The sequence below is a fragment of the Humulus lupulus genome, chromosome 7 (assembly GCF_963169125.1).
Source record: "Humulus lupulus chromosome 7, drHumLupu1.1, whole genome shotgun sequence".
Lineage (NCBI taxonomy): Eukaryota > Viridiplantae > Streptophyta > Magnoliopsida > Rosales > Cannabaceae > Humulus > Humulus lupulus.
Genome location: NC_084799.1, coordinates 194,979,837 through 195,002,331, shown reverse-complemented (window position 1 = coordinate 195,002,331; position 22,495 = coordinate 194,979,837). Strand labels below are relative to the sequence as shown.

At 37.3% G+C, this 22,495-nt stretch overlaps 1 long non-coding RNA gene across 1 annotated transcript; it reads left to right on the top strand.

The window, feature by feature from the left end:
* The first annotated feature begins 20,986 nt into the window (after window positions 1-20,986).
* Window positions 20,987-22,073, top strand: LOC133789036 (uncharacterized). Its single transcript, XR_009873448.1, has 2 exons — window positions 20,987-21,100; window positions 21,255-22,073. It is a non-coding gene; the product is annotated as an uncharacterized LOC133789036 (long non-coding RNA).
* The last annotated feature ends 422 nt before the right edge of the window (window positions 22,074-22,495 follow it).

Sequence of the window (22,495 nt, the reverse complement as noted above, 5' to 3'; positions counted from 1 at the left end):
GGGTTCAATGGGGCTACGCCCTGCAGCATAATCATTTGGGGTCGTGCCCTATAACACAATCATATAGAGTCGTGCCCTGCAACACAAACTATAGGGCCTCGCCCTGCTCTACGGGTACAACAATTTTCTTACCAGTGTCCCGAGCTTTCCAAGCACCGATTTCCCGAGCACAGTCCCCTAATCCGAGCCTCGCTAAAAACCTAGTCACAATGGATCAACAACAATCATCCATCAAGTTCCAATGCATAAAATAACTTTGGGTCATAATTCTAGTCTTTGGGACGTTGAATTCTATCAATCTGGGTGATAGAATCCATCTCGAGCCTTAACCTTTGGATTCCCGGGCCTAAAACCTCCTTAAGGCCCAAAAATACACTAAGTGTCACGGCCCACATCAACCAGAAACCCCCAGTCCCAAAACAAGGCATGCATGCCACGGCCCAAGCTAGGGCATGCCGCGACCCGCCCTTCATCCTAGCCACCATTTTGTTCTAGAAGGTCGCGGCCCAACAAGAACAAAGTTGCGGCCCGACCCTTCAAACCCAGAAAAATCCTCCATTTTTACCATGAAAACCAATCCAATGAACCCCAAAATCAACCCAACAACTCAAGCTAATCATCACATAAGTTATACCATGAACCCAGAACAAAGCCTAGCAAGAATTCTAGCTCAAAACCTCATCAAACTCAAAGATGATTCTTCACCCAACATACATTCAATACTCTAGAATTTCAGGTAAAAAACCAATATAATTCTCCAAGATTAAAGCTTTCCTTGAGCTGAGTTGAGTCTCTGAATTAGGTTCTTAAGCTTCAAGCTTCTAGGTCCCAAGATTCCCAGCCCAATTCCTTAGTTTTGATTAGTTTCCACCAAAATTTCCCAAAGCTTCCAAAGGGAGAAACTCCAAGAAAGAGAGGAAGAAAAAGTCGGTTTCCTTAGCTTCTGAACACTTCTCCAATTTTGTTTTATTTAACTTAAGTTTCTAAGGTTACCTCAAGGCTCGAGGTGCCAAAAATGTCCTCGAGAGCAAAATGGTAAATTTTTCCAATATTCCCTCCTAAACATTCTATCTTCAAATATATCTCCAAATATTTATTTCTATAACATGGTAACCCTATAAAATATCTAATACCCGAAACACCCCTCGACTCGCCCCGAGTCAGGTATACGACCTCATTGTGACTTTCTAGCTAATCCACTCCTTAGGACTATCTCGGATCGTGCAACACAGATATATCACCAATATATCATACTAATCGCAAATATCACAATTATGCCCGCAGCGAGCTAAAATTACAAACATGCCCCTAATAACCAGACGGGGCCCACATGCATATTTAATTCACCTAAATATGCATTTCTAATCACATATTCATTAAATTCACATATTAGCATATTAAATCATTTATTGCTCTCCAGGCATGCTAATCAAGGTCCTGAGCCTTATTAGCAAATTTGGGACGCTACAATTATCCCCTCCTTACTGAAATTTCGTCCTCGAAATTACCTGAACAACTCGGGATACCGCTCCTGCATATCTGATTCAAGTTCCCATGTTGTTTCCTCAACCTTGTTGTTTCTCCACAACACTTTCACTAAGGCGATGGTCTTGCTCCGCAAGACTTTATCCTTCTGATCAAGAATTTGAATTGGCTTTTCCTCATAAGATAAATCCTGGTCCAGCTCCAAATTCTCACAACTCAATACACGCGTCGATCAGATACATACTTCTAGAGCATGGACACGTGAAACACATCATGAACCCCTAATAAAGTTGGAGGCATCGCTAATCTGTAAGCTACCTCTCCAACCCGTTCCAGAATCTCAAAGGGGCCAACAAACCTGGGGATCAGCTTGCCCCGAACACCAAACCATTTCACTCCTCTCAAGGGTGAAACCCTAAGGAATACATAGTCACCAACTTAAAACTCCACTCTTCTGCGTCTCAAGTTTGAATAACTCTTCTGGTGACTCTGGGAGGCGAGCATTCGAGCTCTAATCTTTTCAATCGCGTCGTTTGTCCTCTGAACCATTTCAAGACCCAAATATCTTCTCTCACCTATCTCATCCCAATGGATAGGTGATCTTCACTTCCTCCCATATAGCATCTCGTACGGAGCCACTCCGATAGTCGCCTGATAACTGTTATTGTACAAAAACTCAATCAAAGAGAGATACTTGCTCCAAGATCCCCCAAAATCTAACACACAGGCTCGTAGCATGTCTTCCAGTATCTGAATTGTCCTCTTAGACTGTCCATCTATCTAAGGATGATAAGCGGTACTAAACTGTAACTCTGTGCCCATAGCCATCTGCAGGTTCTCCCAAAACTTGGAGGTAAAGGTGGGGTCCCTATCGGATACTATCGACCTTGGACCCAATGAAGTCGAACAATTTCCTTCACATACAACTCAGCATACTGCTCCATAGTATAAGTCGTCCTAACAGGTAAAAAGTGGGCGAACTTGGTATACCTATCCACAATCACCAACACAGAATCATGCTGTCCCGCGGTCTTCAGCAAACCAACCACGATGTCCATGGTAATATCTAACCATTTCTACTCTGGAATCCCTAGAGGCTGCAATAACCCTGCTGGCCTCTTATGTTCATCCTTTACCTGCTGACAAGTTAAACACTTGGCCACATAATCCACCACATCCCTCTTCATCCCTAGCCACCAATACAAGGCTCTCAAATCTTGGTACATCTTCGTCGTACCAGGATGTAAAGAATAGGGAGTGGTATGAGACTCATCCAAGAACTCCTGCCGAATACCAGAATTCGTCGGAACGCAAATCCGACCCTTGTACTTAAGTAATCCCATCTCTGAAATAGAGAAGTCCTTAGCCTCTCCGACTAAGACGTTCTCCCTGTGCTCTTCTAACTGGGGATCCTCCCTCTGTGCCTCCTTGATCCTCTGAAGGAGTGCAGACTGAAGAGTGGTGTTGGCTAACTGACCAACCACCAACTCTATACTTGCTCTTGTCATCTCCTCAGCTAATTTATCAGATATCTATCTCGAACTAAACAACTGTCATGGGCCTCTCCGACTCAATGCATCAGCCACTACATTAGCCTTCCCAGGAAGGTATAGGATATCACAATCATAATCCTTTACCAACTCTAACCACCGTCTCTGGCGCATATTCAGATCCTTTTGAATAAAGAAGTACTTCAAACTCTTATGGTCGATGTATATCTCGCACTTTTCACCATATAGATAATGTCTCCAAATCTTAAGTGTGAATACCACCGCTGCCAACTCCAGATCATGTGTAGGGTATCTCTCTTCATACTCCTTTAATTGTCTCGATGCATAGGCTATCACCTTTCTGGCTTGCATCAGCACACACCCTAAACCCTGTCTAGAAGCATCACAATAAACCACAAACTTCTCATTATCTGTAGGCAGATTCAATACTGGAGCGGTGATCAGATGCCGCTTCAGTTCCTTGAAACTGTTCTCACATTAATCTGTCCACACATACTTAGTCTTCTTTCTTATCAATTCTGTCAATAGCATAGCTATTCTAGAGAATCCCTCAACAAACCGCCGATAATACCCTGCCAATCCCAAGAAAATTCTAACTTCAGGAACACTGCTCGGCCTAGGCCAGTCTCTCACTACCTCAATCTTACTTGGGTCAACCAGAATCTCCTCCTTACTGACAATGTGGCCCAGAAAAGTAACTTGCAGTAGCCAGAACTCACACTTGCTGAACTTAACATATAACCTATGCTACCTCAACCACTGAAATACCAAGCGTAGATGTTGTTCATGCTCGGTCTCTGACTGAGAGTACACCAGGATGTCGTCAATGAACACAATCACAAACTTATCCAAGTAGTCCTTGAAAACCCTGTTCATCAAATCCATAAAGGCTGCTGGGGCATTGGTTAATCTAAAGGACATAACCAAGAACTCATAGTGTCCATACCTTGTGCGAAAAGCAGTCTTTGGTATGTTCTCTTCTTTGATCCTTAACTGATGGTAACCTGACCGGAGATCAATCTTGGAAAACACTGTCTTTCCTTGTAGCTGGTCAAATAAATCATCGATCCTAGGCAGCGGATACTTGTTCTTGATGGTCAACTTGTTCAGCTCCCTATAGTCAATGCACATCCTAAGAGATCCATCCTTCTTCCTGACAAACAACACTGGAGCACCCAATGGCGAGAAACTCGGTCTGATGAACCCAAAATCCAATAACTCCTGTAAATGAATCTTCGACTCCTTTAACTCTGTCGGATCCATTCTGTAAAGCGTCCTAGATACTGGCTCTGCTCCTGGTGCCAACTCTATAACAAACTCAATCTCACGCTACGGCAGCAACCCTGGTAGGTCTGTTGGAAATAAATCTGGAAACTCACATACCAATCTAGTCTCATCTGGTCCAACCGACACTACTCTAGAAGTATCTACAACACTCACTAGGAATACTATGCAACCTTCCTGCATCAGATCTCTAGCCTTCAGTGCTAAAATCATTGGTACTCTCAGTCCACTAACCGTCCCTACAAACACAAAGGGTACCTCCCCTTCTAGCTCAAAAGTCACCATCCTGTGCTTGCAGTCAATCATTGCCCCATACTTCAATAGTCAATCCATCCCTAGAATCATATCGAAGTCATCCATCTTCAACTCAATCAGATCAACAGACAATTCCCTACCTTCTATCTCTACTGGAAATGCTCTAATCCATCTCCTAAAGACTACCAGTTCCCCTATTGGCAGCAAAGTCTGAAATCCCCTAGCATACACACCACTAGGTCTACATAGCTGGTCTATTACTCTAGCAGATACAAATGAATGGGTAGCTCCCGAATCAATCAATGCAGTATACAAAGAACCAGCACTAGAAATCTGACCTATCACAACTGAGGGGCTAGCCTCCGCCTCAGTCTGAGTCAAAGTGAACACTCTAGCAAGAGCGAGGTTGTCACCCTATTTCGGCTCCTCTTTCCTGGCTTGTGGACAGTCCTTCTTTAGATGATTGGCACTTCCACAGATAAAACAGGCCCTAATCCTGCACTCCCCCTGATGTCGTCGTCTGCACCGTGGACACACTAGAAAACTCCTCCAGTTGTCACCTCCGCCCTGACGGCCACCAAAAGTACCCCGTGCCCTCCTATCCAAGCTAGGAGGAACAAAAGAATCTGGGGTCTTTCTCTTCTGCTCACCGAAACCACTACCCTGACTGGATCTAGTAAAAGGAGGCACCGCCATCCTGGCATCACACCTAACAGCGATCTCTCTCCATATCTGATCTTCGGCCCCCTCAGTTGTAAGGGCCTTGTCCACTACCTGGGCATAAGTAGTAGTCTCTGGATCCAAAGTAATCTTCACATCATGGGCAATCATAACATTCAATCCTTGTACAAATCTATCCCTTCTTGCCGCATCAATCGACACTAAATCTGGCGCAAACTACGCCAATCGATCAAATCTCAGAGCATACTCAGTAACTGTCAACTAGTTCTGAGCAAGGTTGATGAACTCATCAACCTTCACAGCTCGGACTGCAACACTATAATACTTCTCATTAAAGATGCTCTTGAACTCTTCCCAAGTCATAACTGCCACGTTCCTCCTCTGAGTTACTACATCCCACCAGATGCGGGCATCTTCTCTGAACATGTAGCTAGCACAAGCCACCCTCTCGTTCCCTTCCACCCTCATGAAATCCAGGATGGAAGAAATCGCATTCATCCACTGCTCTGCTCCGCAGTGGGTCTGGTCCACCCTCGAAGGTGGGAGGATGTTACTTTCTGAACCTCTCATACAAAGGTTCCCACCTGTTCTCCATAACAAGCTGAACTGTCACTTGAGCCATAACCTGCTAAACTTGCAACCCAGTGCCCTGAGGAGGGGCTTGCTCCCTCAACTGTCGAAGCTCTTCTTCTGTTCAATGAAGTCTAGCCTTCATTTTGGCATATAACTGTTGCCAATTCAGTGGGGAAGGTGGAGGGTCCTGACCCTGGTTGTCATCCTCGGCCCTATTACCGCGGAGTCTAGATGATTGACGAGGCATCTCCACAATATGCCTGTAATCAATGACACCGCTTATCAGGCATGATAACAACATCCAAAACCACCTCCCAATCACATCAGCCAACCGTAATAACAATCCATATAACATATAAATAGCATACAACACTCAACAGGCCATGCCCTGGCATCATGCATATGTTAAATCATTCATCATGCTCTATATAAAATAAGCAGGGAAACAGGGCAACCAAGCGCATATTCTAGCATATAAGTCAATCATTACCAACCAACCCTGAGTCAAGCTTGTCACTGACAGCGAGTGCACATGTTCGGTCAATCTCTAGGAACCATAAACCTTGGCTCTCTCTGATACCAAGTTGTAATGCCCTACTACCTTAGAGCCGTTACTAAGTGAGTTTAAAACGTGCAATTAACTCGCTAATTGAGGTTTTAAGACAAAGGTGTAGTTAAACTGCAACAGAAATCAAATACTTTTAAAATAACTCCATGTAATTGAATATCATAAAACATTTAACGTTTGGGATCCCAAAATACTGTTTAGAAATATTTACAATTCAAAAATATAATTACAGTCGACTAAACGACAAAATCCAGGTTTGATACAATCATCTCCCAAAAATACCTCTGACCGTGGCAGTCAGGCAGGTCAAACATGTACGCGCTGCTTCACGCTCTCTGTACTCATGGTTGGTTGACTTTCTCCCTACCCTTACCTACACCACAAAACACCCGTGAGCCGAAGCCCAACAAGAAAACTCACACAAGCAGATAACATATGCATATCAGTTAATCAACATATAATCAAGCCATCATCAGGCTAAACACATACGGCCATGCCGTCCCAGGTGCTTTACCAGGCCCTGGGTTAGTATTCTACACCATGAGGATATCCCAGGTATCCTATGGGGTCTCGCCCTGGCAACTCGCACTCTGCGTGCTAATCGCTGCTCCCGACCCCTTTGGCGTTCTCGGCCTTCACCGTTCCTAGCCCTCACCGTTCTCGGCCTTTTCCGTTCTCAGACCTTTTCCATTCTCGGCCTTCGCCGTTCCCGGCTCATACCATTCATTCAATATATATATGCACACATAGCATAATTAAACAGATACTCAAGCAAGTATGAACGGGTTCAATGGGGCTACGCCCTACAAAATAATCATTTGGGGTCGTGCCCTGTAACACAATCATATAGGGTCGTGCCCTGGAACACAAACTATAGGGCCTCGCCCTGTCTACGGGTACAGCAGTTTTCTTACCTGTGTCCCGAGCACACTCCCCTAATCCGAGCCTCGCTGAAAACCAAGTCACAATGGATCAACAACATTCATTCATTAAGTTCCAATCCATAAAATAACTTTGGGTCATAAGTCTAGTCTTCGGGACCTTAAATTCTATCAATCCGGGTGATAGAATACATCCCGAGCCTTAACCTTTGGATTCCCGGGCCTAAAACTTCCTTAAGGCCCAAAAATGCACTAAGTGTCGCAGCCTCATGAACCTATGCTGCGGCCGCCTCAACCAGAAACCCCCAGTTCCAAAATAGGGCATGCATGCCGCGGCCAAAGCTAGGGTATGCCGCGGCCTGCCCTTCATCCTGGCAACCATTTTGTTCTAGAGGGTCGCGGCCCAGCAAGAACAATGCCGCGGCCCGACCCTTTGAACCCAGAAAAATCCTCCATTTTTACCATGAAAACCAATCCAATGAACCCCAAAATCAACCCAACAACTCAAGCTAATCATCACATAAGTTATACCATGAACCCAGAACAAAACCTAGCAAGAATTCTAGCTCAAAACCTCATCAAACTCAAAGATGATTCTTCACCCAACATACATGCAATACTCTAGAATTTCAGCTTAAAAACCAGTATAATTCACCAAAATTAAAGCTTACCTTGAGATGAGTTGAGTCTCTGAATTAGGTTCTTAAGCTTCAAGCTTCTAGCTCCCAAGATTCCCATCCCAATTCCTTAGTTTTGATTAGTTTCCACCAAAATTTCCCAAAGCTTCCAAAGGGAGAAACTCCATGGGAGATAGGAAGAAAGAGTCGGTTTCCTTAGCTTCTGAACACTTCTCCAATTTTGTTTTATTTAACTTAAGTTTCTAAGGTTACCTCAAGGCTCGAGGTGACAAAAATGTCCCCAAGGGCAAAATAATAAATTTTCCCAATATTCCCTCCTAAACATTCTATCTTCAAATATATCTCCAAATATTTATTTCTATAACACGATAACCCCATAAAATATCTAATATCCAAAACACCCCTCGACTCGCCCCGAGTCAAGTATACGACCTCGTTGTGACTTTCTAGCTAATCCACTCCTTAGGACTGTCTCGAATCGTGCAACACAAATATATCACCAATATATCATACTAATCGCAAATATCACAATTATGCCCTCAACGGGCTAAAATTACAAACATGCTCCTAATAACCAGACGGGCTCACATACATATTTAATTCACCTAAATATGCATTTCTAATCACATATTCATTAAATTCACATATTAGCGTATTAAATCATTTATTGCCCTCCAAGCATGCTAATCAAGGCCCTAAGCCTTATTAGCAAATTTGGGACGCTGCACATAATATCGACACTAGAAGCACGGAATATGATGCAACATAGTTGTTCAACTTTTCTTGCTAGTGTGGTGGACAATTCCAAGGAAACAGAGTTGAAACCAGAAAATGTGCATATTTTTTACGAGTTTCTGTAAGTGTTTCCTGAGGAATTACCAGGATTACCCCCGAACAGAGAAATCAAATTCGTGATTGAACTTGCACCAGAAATAGCACCGATCTCTAAAGTACCCTATCAAATGACACCTGTAGAGTTGAAGGAACTCAAGACCCAACTATAGGAATAGTTGGATAAGGGGTTCATAACACCTAGTTATTCTCCATCGGGAGCACTAGTCCTATTTGTGAAAAAGAAGGACAGGAACATAAGAATGTGCATTGATTACTGAGAACTCAATAAGGTCACCATTAAGAACAAATATATTTTGCCTAGGATAGATGACCTTTTTGATCAACTGCAAGGGGCATAAGTATTCTCAAAGATTGATTTGCAATCCAGATATCATCAGTTGAAAGTAAAGGAGGGAGACATTCTGAAGACGGCTTTCAGAACTCGCTACGGGCACTATGGGTTCCCAGTGATGTCTTTTGGACTCACTAACGCCCCAGCAACATTCTTGGACATGATGAACAGGGCAATTAAGGACTATTTTGACAAGTTTGTAGTAGTGTTCATAGACAATATCCTCATCTACTTGATGACCAAGGAGGAGCATGAGGAGCATTTGAGGTTGACCCTAAAAAGACTACGAGAACATCAGGTATACACTAAGTTCTCTATGTGTGAGTTTTGGCTGGAACAAGTTACTTTCCTAGGGAATATAGTGTGCATGAATGGGATAGCAGTGGATCCGGAAAAGATCGAGGCCATTAGAGATTGGCCCTAGCCAAAGAATGCCTCAGAGGTTCGAAGCTTCTTAGGATTAGCATGTTATTATCGAAAGTTTGTTGAGGGTTTTTCATAGATCACCACACCCTTGACCAACTTGACCTGTGAACATTAGAAGTTTGCATGGACCGAGAAATGTGAAGAAAGCTTTTAGACCATGAAGGATAAGTTGATCTATGCACCTATCCTTTGTGTTCTCACAGAGGGCGAGAAGTTTATGGTATATTGTGACGCATCAAAGAGCGACTTAGGGTGTGTGTTGATCTAGGATGGGAGGGTGGTAGCTTATGCTTCCAAACAGCTAAAGGACTATGAGCAATGGTATCCCACTCACAATCTTGAGTTGGCAGTAATGGTGTTCACACTAAAGATATGGAAACATCACCTATATGGGGATAAGTGCGAAATCTACACTGACCACAAAAGTCTGAAATACTTCTTCACTCAGAAAGAACTGAATATGAGGCAGCAAAGGTGGCTGGAATTAGTTAAAGACTATGATTGCAAAATTCTATACAACATAGGCAAGGCCAATGTGGTTGCAGATGCACTGAGTAGGCGGGGACATGGGAGTGTCTCAGCACTGAATACAATAGAGAGGCCTCTCCAGAAGGAGATTATAAATGTTGACATCGAGTTCATGACAGGAGGCCTAGCGAGCCTTACGTTACAATCCTCCCTACTAGAACAAATTATAGATGGACATAAAGTGGATGAAGCCCTAATGAAGCGAGAGGCTTTGGTACAAGAGAGTGGTAGCAGTGACTTCACGATGTCCAACGGTGGATTGTTGCGATATAAGGATAGGATTTGTGTTCCTGACAATGATGAGATTAAGAAAAGTATTATGAAAGAGACGCATACAACACCCTACTCTTTACACCAGAGTCGACGAAGATGTACCAAGACCTTAAGGCATTATACTGGTAGATTGGAATGAAGAGGGATATTGCTGAGTTTGTTGCCAGTTGCTTGACATGCCAGCAAGTCAAGGCAGAACACCAAAGGCCAGCAGGGTTACTTTAATCGCTTTACGTTCCAAAATGGAAATGGGAGGATATAGCAATGGATTTTGTAGTAGGGTTACTCAGGACCACAAAGTAGCATGATTCTATTTGGGTAATAGTGGATAGGCTCACTAAGTCTGCCCATATTCTACCAGTTAAAACTACCTACTCGGTGGACCAGTATGCAGAATTGTATGTGAGAGAATAGTGTGACTTCATGGCGATTCCAAAGTCGATAATTTCTTATTGAAGATCAGTGTTCACGTCAAACTATTGGAAGGAACTACAGAGAGTTATGGGGACAAGGTTAAATTTTAGTACAACGTTCCATCCTTACACCGATGGGGAGTCTGAGACAACTATACAGATTCTAGAGGACATGTTGAGATGTTGTGCTTTGAAATTTTCAGAGTCTTGGAATCGACACCTACCCCTAATGGATTTCTCCTATAACAACAGTTATCAATACACTATTGGGATGGCTACCTATGAGATGCTTTATGGGTGCAAGTGTAGATCTCCTTTGCATTGGGATGAGGTTGGGGAGAAATATATTTTAGGCCCCGAGGCAGTTGGGGAAGCCAGTGAGGTGATCGAGAAAATTTTCCAAAGGATGGTTACCGCACAGAGTAGACAAAAGAGCTACGCATACCTTAAGAAAAGGGACATCAAGTTTTCAGTGGGTGAATTTGTGTTCTTGAGAGTCTCGCCGATGAAAGGTGTTATGTGTTTTGGAAAGAAAGGGAAGTTGAGCCCGAGATATATAGGTCCATTTGAGATTTTGTATAGAGTAGGGCAGGTTGCGTACCGTTTAGCACTGCCCCCAACACTAGCCAAAACACATAATGTCTTTCACATCTCGATGTTGCATAAGTACGTGTCAGATCCCTCTCATGTTTTGACTTACAAGCCATTATAGCTGAAGCAGGAATTGAGTTACGATGAACAACTAGAGCGTGTTATTGAAAATGGAATCAAGGAATTGAGATCTAAAAGGATTCCATTAGTTAAGGTCCTATGGAAGAATAGTATGGAATGAGAAGCAACATGAGAGTTGGAGGAGGACATGAGAGAAACATACCCTTAGTTATTTGGTAAGAAAGAATTTTGGGACAAAATTCCTTTTAATGAGGGTATATTCTAGCGTACCAAATTTTTTTTATTAATTTTGTGCTTTGTTTTATTTAATTGTTAGGTGTTATGAATTATATTTTTTATTGTTAGAATTGTTTGATAGAAACTGTGTGAATTTAATTGTTAATTGTTTTATTTATTTGTTTGTTTAATTTATTTATTAATTTAATTTGTGAATAAAATGAGTTCTAATTGAATGTACCAAGGTGCATGGTAAGTAGAGATGCAGCATAGTGATTGTGTGTGTGCATGTGCATGATTTCATGGTGTGCATGCAATACATTTTCTACACATTTTATTATTTTCCTTTTATTAGATTTATTTAATTTTTTTAGAAAAAATATTTAAATAAAAAGAAAAGGAAATAACTAGAGAAGACTCTAGAAGGCTTGTGTTCACACAAGAAAAAAAAATGGGAAACAAATGTTGAGAAAGGATAGAGTTGTCATTCTTGAATCATAGTAACCCTAGACCCAGCCTCAGTAAAATGGGTATAACATAGGTTGTGGGTGGGGTGGCAATTTGGGTCATGACACGATGACACGACACGATTAAGCTAAACACGAACATGACACGTTTAATAATCGTGTCGTGTTCGTGTTTGAGTTTTTAACACGTTTAATAATCGTGTCGTGTTTGTGTTTACCTTAATCGTGTCGTGTCATAATTGTGTTGACCCATTTAAAAATCATGTCGTGTCATAATCGTGTCAGACACGATAACACGAATACTTTACATAGGTTTTATGATTTTTTTTCATATAGTTATGATTAATCGTGTTATCGTGTTCGTGTCGTGTTGACCTGTTTAATAATCGTGTCATGTTCGTGTTCATATTTTTGACACGTTTAATAATCGTGCCATGTTCATGTTTACCTTAATCGTGTCATGTCATAATCGTGTCGACACAAATCTGACACGTTTACACGAATTGCCAGCCCTAGTTGTGGGTATCCGATTTAGACACAGCTGGTACCATTAGAAATCTAATTAAATTATCGACATTTTTTGTGAAATAGGAGTTTTCCTAAAGTGCAATAGAAACGGGTCAAAACCCAGCCCCAAGTCGCAGGACCTTAGAGCTACGAAAATTACTTTTTCCTTATTAGTGTTGAAAGCCAAGGTATGAAATGGGGAGTGGACAATTGTAGCTGCCTTTTTTGGGTAAATCAAATTGTATTTATTTAAGGGTTTATACCTTTTTGGATCCTGTATTTTGTCTCATTACCTATTTGGACCCTATGTTTTGACAAATTACTTTTTGGACCCTATGTTTTGTGAAATGGTGAAAATAGAACCCTAAACTCAATTTTGATGAAGAAAAAATTGAATATAACAACACAGTTTTTAAGCAGAATGATTTTATTTTTGTTCTGAATTGTTAGTTTGGTAAATTATTTGTGATTTTATTTGAGAAAACATTGACCAAAATCGGGTTTAGAGTTCTATTTTAACAATTTTACAAAACATAGGGTCCAAAAAGTAATTTATCAAAACACAGGGTCCAAAAAGGTATAAACTCTTTATTTAATTAATTAGCTAATGGAATTAAATAAATTTATAAGAAATTAACATTTATTACTTTAGAAAAAAAAACCTAGACATCACCTATAAATAGATCCTTAAGCCCCTTTCTACCACCTTTGAAAACCTTTGGTCGCTCATTTAGAGAAAGAAGGAGAAGGAGAAAAAAAAAGAAGGACTGGAAATTTGGGGTATGTGTGTTCTTGTGTTGATTTTTGAATCCTCTAAGTCTATACTCTCTTCTTCTAAATTCTAAGATTTTATTTTCATTGTGGTGTATTTCAAATATCCCTAGGTTGCCAAGAATTGATCAATCTTGTGTTTTCTATCAGGAGGTGATAGAAAGTTTGTTATTATATTTTTCCTTTCTTGATTGGTTGATGTTTATAGAAAAGCATGATAGGATTTCATGTTATGCATGTGTCGATGTTCTTATTTCATATCCAAAGTCTATATCATGTATGCTAAATTTTTGTTTTATTTCATCATTAAATTTTTTATGGAGTTTGGTGATGTGTTTCGACATAGGCATGATCTAGGGTTCTAGTTTGTTTTTAAAATAATGTTGCTATGATGAATACATGTGTGGGTTTGATATTTTGAATAGCAAGAACACTAGGATGCAATCTCCTTTGAAAGCTATGATTTGATTTTTGATGCATGTTATGTTGTTTTTTGTTTTGTGTCACCTATACTCATTAGAAACATGCTAGGGTAATTGGTTAATCTGAGAATTAATCTTGGGTCTTTCATAAGTGATAATTTAGTGATACATGAAGGTTAGGGTTTGAGTTTTTTGAAAATCATGAATTAAAGATGAATTCCATGTACATTATGCTTGCGGATTTTTTTTTATAATTGGTGAGTAAAATTGGTAAAACAATGTTTTAAATGCTCATGTGATGTCTCAAATGATAGTTTGATTTTTATGTAAATAAAATGGCGTTTTGTTTCACATTTAAATGGAATTTTATCAAATTAACACATGTTGATTTTTGTGAAGAAAAAATGTGAATTTTATCTAAGTTTGTGATTTTGAATGAAATATTAGCTGTTGGAATTTTTTATTAAAATTAAGAAATGTCTTTTAAATGAGATAAATAATGTGAGTGTATCAAATAAATTATGTCATAAGTTATGTATGTGTAAAAATGATATTTTTTTTTACATATAATCATGAATTTTCACATTATTATTAAAGTGTAGTTTTTTTTATTTATTTATTTAAATGAGGAAAATATTTTGGTTTAAATTCACTTTTGATATTTAAACAAAATAAAGATTTGCAAAAAGTTTATGTTAATAAGTTAAAATAATTATTTTGTTTAAAATTAAAGAATCTTTCACCTACATAATTCAAGCAAAATATATTTTTTCCACACTTTAAAATTATGAATTATCATTTTAATCATGTAATTTTTATTAATTTAGAAAGGCTATATTTTTCTAAAGGAAACAAGAAATTTGATGAATATTCCTAAATGACTACATATTATGTTATTTTCTATGCAATTTAAAAGAATAAATGGAATGATTATTTTATGAGGAACTAAGAAAAGGCTAAATGAAGTATTTTTATGAAGTAAAAATAATGTATTAATTGGTTTAATCAAACTTTGAGATCTAAAGAAACAAATAATAGTAAAGAAACCATGTTGTTGAATTTTATTTGAAAAAGTAAGAAATAAGTATGTAGGAATTATCGTTTTTAACGTCACTTTTTAACAATGCTCCCACATATACATGTTGCATGCAAATGCACTTTTACGTTTAAGTATATGCCTATTATTCAACCATATAATTTTTACTTGGAAACCATGCATGAATAATAAGTAGAATTGACATTATTATTTTGTGGTTCTATGTTAAAAATGTGCATGTTTGGGAAATTATGTATAAGTTGCACCATGTGTGCATGGCCTATGCACACATGGGGTATATGTGTTGGGCACAATAAATCTCATGTGATGCTAAAGAGTACTATTTGATTATGATTATAGACTCGTTGTGAAGTTTGTTCCATTTTTTCTTTACTCGGACTTGAGGTAAGGAAGTTAGATAGAATCTTTATAATTATGCTATGAAACGGTAAGATTGGTTTGTATGAGGATATATGCTATGTGTGATGAAGTACCATGAGATATGAAGTATGAAATGCTATTTTAAGATGATGTGATGAATTTGATGAATCATGTATTTCCCTTTGTGTTGATATGACTGGATTGCATGTGTTTTGTATGCTCTATGAAAAATTTAATTGTTGTTAACGTGTTGAACACGACACAACAAAAGGGTTACTAAGGATATAAAGACATAACTCAAGTTACTAAGGATATAGAGACATAACTCATAGGGCAGACGTACCGAGGTTATTCATGGACCAGAGCCTCCTGTTTACCTCAAGATGTGACATGGACAAGAGAGGGGGCCATGTTCACAAGGATGTGATGATGATGTCCATGATGTTGATGCTTGAATATGCTAATGATGTATGATGTGATGATGATGTTTGAATATGTTGATGATATATGATGTATAATGATGATGAATGATGATAATGTTTAAGTATGATGTATGATGATGACGTTTAAGTATGATGTATGACGATGTATGGATATGATGTTGTATGAGACTTACGATATGATTATGCTTTTGTTCTGTTTTTCTGTGTATGTTGTTTGCACTTTCTTACTAGGCTTTTAGCTCACCCCCTTACTTTCCCCTTTCAAGTAATAAATATGGTTTCTCTTTGGCATACGTTGTGATGTGAGGAGTTCCGACGTCAGAGTGTGTATGGCATGGGGGTATCCTATAGGCGAACAAAACAATCAACTTACACGCCAAAAATTAAAGAACGATGTTATGGACTTAATTTTAAAAACTATCAATGGGACTTAAACTTTATCTATTTTAAACATTGCATAAATACTCTCGTTTTTTTAAAACTATGTAGTAACCGAGGTTACCTTTCTCTTAAATCTTTTTATTTATGTGATTATAGGTTGTCTTTATTTTATAGAATAGATTTAACTTGAGTTGTGGTGATAGAATAAGGTTTAGTTTTTTTAAAATATTTAGTGGTTATAATTATTATAGCATAGTATAGATTTATGGTAGTAGTAGCCTTGTTTGTGGGAAAATGAGTGATTGTGTAAGAATAAATTAAGTATGGTATTATTAAGAATTGTTATGGATCAAGTCTACATAAATTCCTAAAGCCCAATAAGATTTTGGGTATAGTAAATTCAAAATCAGGCTAGAGAATTAGAGTTTGTTATTTTAGGGTTAGTTAGGATATTTGTAAATTATGTTGTTATTTAGATAATTAAATAGAATTTTCGTAACTTTAGAGTACTATAACTTCGGACGCGTTTTTGACCCATTTATTTTATGATTTTGGAGAAATAATATTTCTAAAAAGTTGTAGATAATTGAATTATATTTCTGACGATATAAAGATTGTTTAAATCAGACTCTTATAGCTTCAGTTATGTTGATTTTACTACAGGTGAATCCAGAGTTACGAGATTTAGGTAGTTAGAGGTTGAAATATTTTTCCTAGGTAGTTTGATGTTAGATTATTCCTCAATTATTTAATAAAAATATTAATAAGATAATTTAGAGATATTTTCTATAGAAATTAGGATTCTATTTTATTTATATTTAAATTTGGATTATAGTTATAATGAAATTATGATTTTTGAGAGCCTATAAATAAAGCTTATTCCTTCTCATTTTTTTCATTCATTCTTGCTCTTCTTGAGACCCTCACACACACACTCTCTCTCTCTCTCTCTCCATATTGTTGTGGTGCACCACCATCAAAACACAAACCCTAAGGCTAAAATCATCATCACCATCACCTCTTCATATCTTTGAAACCCTAGTACCCAAAGAGGCCACACGACCAAAGCTATCTTTCTAATTGTCAAAACCCTACAAGCAAGCGTTTAAGGATCTAGGATTTTTCTTCAAGATCAAGGTTGAGGTATAGTTAAGTTTTGATTGCTTTTGAGTTTTAGATCTATTATTTTATGTTTTAATAATTGTATCATGTTTATGAAATAAGGTTCTAAGCAGGATTAGCATATAAATGACTCAAGTATAGTTTATGTGCACCACACTCAAGGTAATGAAAATTAGGTAGTTTAGTTTATGTTTTGTATGACCTAACATTTCAGGTACAATAAAGGGGTAAGTGTAGCTGGACCTAAGGTGTCCAATGATATATGACGGACTTATGTCCGGTAGGCTCGGATGCCAAAATTTTATGATGGACCTAAGTTGATGTCCGGTGTATGACGGACTTATGTCCGAGGCTTAATTGCCACATCTCTATAAGCACTTATCTTTTTATTATATTTGTCTTGTTATTATGACTTATGATTTATGATTATGACCTATGACTATGACCTATGACTTTGGATATATTTTGATCTTGTAAGATTAGTATAAATTAATGTTGTTGTGAACTCTTGTATGAACTGATGGTATGATTGTTATGACTATGTGATTATATAATTTGTTATTTATGATGTGTTTATGAATAATGTTATGATTGCAGGATATAATTTATAATCTAGGTATATGTGTGATTTTTAGTATGATGCTGATATAGGATAAATTATTACCTTGGTTTCTATTATGAATATAGTATTGCATGTGAAATTATTTGTTGTGAGTTTATGAATGATTTCTGTAAGAATTGCTGTGTATTTTCCTTACTAGGTTTAGAAGCTCATTCCTTTCTTTTATTTTTGCAGAATAAGTTAACCTTAGATGACCAGTGGTGAGCGGATTCCCAATAGCAAGACTGGTGTGAATATGTGGGGGTCGTATAGCCGCGTGTTATTTTCTTGGGAAATTATGAACTTTATGACTAAATGTTGCCTAGTTTTAATTTAATTTTATTATAAAGATTATTATTTATTTTTCTTAAACCCGAGTTATGTTTATTTTAAATTATAAATAAATAAGACAACACTTTTTACGATTTAGTACGTTTATTTTTCAACATCTTTATTTTCTACAATTAAAGCTAGAATTTAGGGTGTTACAAACTATTGGGCCCAACTTGCATGTTTTAGCAAGGTCCCACTGGATTTTCATATGTTAAGTGGCTTTTCTATAATAATTTTATGAGTATGGAGATGTTTTACAAAGTAGTAGTTTAGGGCGTTTTATATTGCTTATATGCTACCTATGATATATAATATATATAATTAAAAAAAACTTAGTAAATAATGGGTCAAATATTCTGTAAAGTGATTTCGTATTATAACATGTAACTATATTTTATAATACGCAATCATTTGGACATGCATGTATTTTTTCATGATTGTAACTATATTTTATAATACGCAATCACTAAGTATAAAAAAGATCTACAAAAAATCGGACAACATATCCCCTAATTTACTAGCCTAGTCATCTGTCACAATCAACACAAACAATTCAAACAAATCAAACAATACACATGTTTTCATCCACATATCACTGCAGCACATAGAATTCTCATAACCAACTTCGCTAATACATGCAAGTTGTCAATCTTTCGTTATCACCGCACACTAAATTTGTATAATTTCTATTAATTAAAAATTATGAAAAATTGAAATTAAAAAAAAATCAAATACAACATACATCTTGCAATAAGCTACCAATCCAATGCCGAAAGATCAATCGAAATATTAGCCTAAACATTAATATCAACATTATAATAAATGAAAAAGGATAGATGTTAATATTTAATTTTTTAAAATTTCACGTAAATATAATTTAATAAATTATGTTGATTCCTAGAGAGCTCATACTATATGTTCCATGGGTACTATTTACTTTTTCTCTAGTATTTACTTTTTGACTCCTTCTCATCAACCCAACAATATGAAAGTTCTATTTAAAATTACCTACAAGTGGTGTTTTGATGACATATTTTCAAAAGCTAGCTAGCACTTTCATTTTTTTTTTTTTTGTTAATTAGTGTCATATTGTAATGAGAAAACAAAACTAATAACATCCATCTTTTTTTATTCAAGAATCATCATATATATATCATATATTATAAGAATTAAACCAATCAGAACAAAAAAATAAGCACTCATAGTTTAACAATATAGATTGTAATTAGTTGAAAAAAAACAAAGAAATATTTTCAATCAATTACTACTATTATAAAAATAATTATTTAAAAAATATGTTACATATATATAACTATCTATATTATATATACAATTACTATAATTTTTATATTTTTAGTAATAAAATCGCAAAAATTATCCACACTTAATATGAAAAAAATAAGAGAATAAGCAACCTGAAATTTGATATATAAACCCTAAAAATATACCCAAACTAAAATTCAAGACAATATACATAATTTAGAAAGAACATTTAATATTAAATAAATGTAAATCATTATTAATAAAAAATAAACTTAAATACCTGTTGCTGCCGATGCCCAATCCAAGACCACTGATGCGCTACACTACTACAAAAACATCCTTTTATGACACTTTTTGAGGACACTCACATACATGCGAGTCCTAAAAACAACTTCTGAACTCGCCTAAAAGTTTGCCGAGCCCGAACGCCGCCTTCCCCGTCGCCACCTGCAACACGCGCTGGCCAGGGAGCTTCAGAGGCCACCGAAGCTTCGACCCCCGCGAGCTCGAGCCCTCTCGCGCCACCTAAGACAGACAACAGAAAAGATCAGTTTTGGGTTTTCCCAAAGTTTCCGACGAGATTCCGACCACCTTGGTTCGTTGTGAGTCGAGCCACCACCACCATCGTACTCAACACTTTCATGCGAGCAAAACCCAACCAAGGATCAGGTTAGAAGTCGCCGGATTTCATTTTTAGTGTTCGTCGGAATCTATGGAGGCCGAAACTTTTTACCTCCAATCCGGCCACCACATTCCGTTCCACGAAGAACCACCACCACCACCACGTTCCCCGAGCCTTAGGCTTCGAAAGCCAATCATTGTTTTCTCGAACCACCGTCCCCGGTGGTGGCGCTGCCGCTGTTGCGGGAACTCCGGTGGGAGCTTTGGCCACCAATTCATTTATTTAAAATTAATAATAAAACTTTTTAGGACTCGCACATTTTTTTAGGACTCGCGAGTCCTAAAAAACCCCAGTTTTTAAGGGCTCTCAAATAGAGGACTCGTGCCCCGCGAGTCCTAAAAACTTTTTTAGGACTCGCAATGCTAGTCCTAAAAACCCTTTTTTGTAGTAGTGCTACAATTGTTCCAAGAATGCTGCTAGCTCCGACCAGCTCTGCAGCATCGCCGAGAAGCGCTGCTGTTAATGTCTAGTCATTCAGAACCAATTGCAGTTGTCGCCGAGAAGAAACCAACTGAGCCCCCGCGTCGGTGTCGCCTCCTCCTTTTCTTCTTCTTTGTGATGCTAAAAAAATGAACCCTAATCCATAGCTAAAAGCCCTAATTCGAAGTCCTCATCAGAAAAAAAATTCCCCAATTTGAAAATATATGTGTCTCTTATCCATTTTTTAATTAAAAGTTTTTATGGCACACTTTGCAAGCCCTTAATACTCTTTTAGAGCATTCTTTGCAAGCCCTTAAAAAGCCACTGACCAATTTTATTTTCTCATGGTTTTTTAGGACTCACTTATTTTATTAGGATACTTATTACGAGCTTTAAAATGTGTTTTTTAAATACTCTTAGTGAGTGTCCTAAAAACTCCAGAGATTTTTTAAAGCACTTGCATTTAGGCGCGTGTCCTAAAAATGTGATCCGTATGGGATATTTTGTAGTAGTACAAATATATTTTATTTTGTTTTAACGTAATGGTCCCATATTGTATTATATTAATAAGGCTCTACTGAACTTTTGGACTATTATTGACATTTTTCTAAGTAAGCATAAAAATGACATTTTCGCAAAATTAGGCAAGATATGGAGTTTTACATGAGCGGATTTTGATGGGTAAAATCAATTTTTAATTTAATTATCATATAAGTTTGACATAAAACATAAAACTAATAAAAATCAAAACCCTGAAACAAAAAACAAAAATGAATCAAAATCGTGTTCATCATGTTCTTCTTCTTCTTCTTCTTCTTCCATCTTGCTTTTGCAGGTACCTTGCTACAAAATATGAAGCCGGAGACGGAGGTGACAACTGGGTTGAGTTGTGGCTACGATGACTTTTGACTTGTCGCTGCGATGAGGCTTAAGATCTGCAATGGAGGTTGGTCTGAGGTTTCAAATCTAAGGATGGTCCGGTTGCGGAAGGACGTCAAGCTTCCCCTTCCGATCGGTAATCTCTGGGAAATGAAGATATGAACCCGACGAGATGGCGGTTGGAGGCTCAACGACAAGGTTCTTGGTTTCTTCTAGGTGCGACGACACCAGATCTACACTAGGTGACAAGGCCTTCAATCTGACGTGGGGCGATGGACGAGGCTTCAGATCTAGCATCCATGAGTTCGGTCGACTTCGATTTGCAGATTTGGGTTGGAGGAGGCGAGGTGTTTTACTCAAGCTTCTGGGTTTCAAGGGTTTCCTATGTTCTTGCAAGATTAAAGAGCTTTTGATGTCATGGTATGAGATCCAATTTCTAGTTTGAAATGTGGGTTTGTTGGATTTTTTTAGGGGAATATTCTGATCTAATTTCATGGTTTATTAAGCAATTTTTTGTTTCATTTTTTGTATTTATGAATAAATTTGGGTTCATGAGATTTTGAACATTGATTTTTATTTTAGGTTTGGTTATTTTAGATCTAAGATGAGATATTGACTTAGTGATGATGACCATTTTTTCTTCTTCTTTGAATCTAGGTTTGAGATGAAATCAATAACACATTTTAGTTTTTTGATTTAGCTTTTTCTTTGAAGCTGGGTTTGAGATGAAATAAAGAACACACTTTAGTTTTTTTATATACATTTTTTCTTTGAATTTGTGTTTCAGACGTTTATTTTGTTTTAATTAAATTTTGTTTAAGATTTTACTTTTTTTTAATTAAGTTTACCATATATATTAAAATTTTAATTTTTAATTTTATTTTTAAATTAAATATTACACTATTTAAATTTATTTTAAATGTTTAAATATTAAAAATTAATTTAATAAAAAATTAAATGTTAAAATTAATTTATTAAAATGAAAAACCAAGGCTATTTTGGTCATATTTAAAAAAAGTGTGACCAAATTTGGTTCGGTGTACTCTTTTGTTGTATTTTGCAAAACACGTGGTCTAAATTGTCATAACAAAACACAAAGGTCCTGTTGGTAACTTTTGCAAACCAGAGAGGTCAAAATGATATTTATTCTAAAATAATATATACAATTATCATTTTTCATAATTAACTAGAACTTAT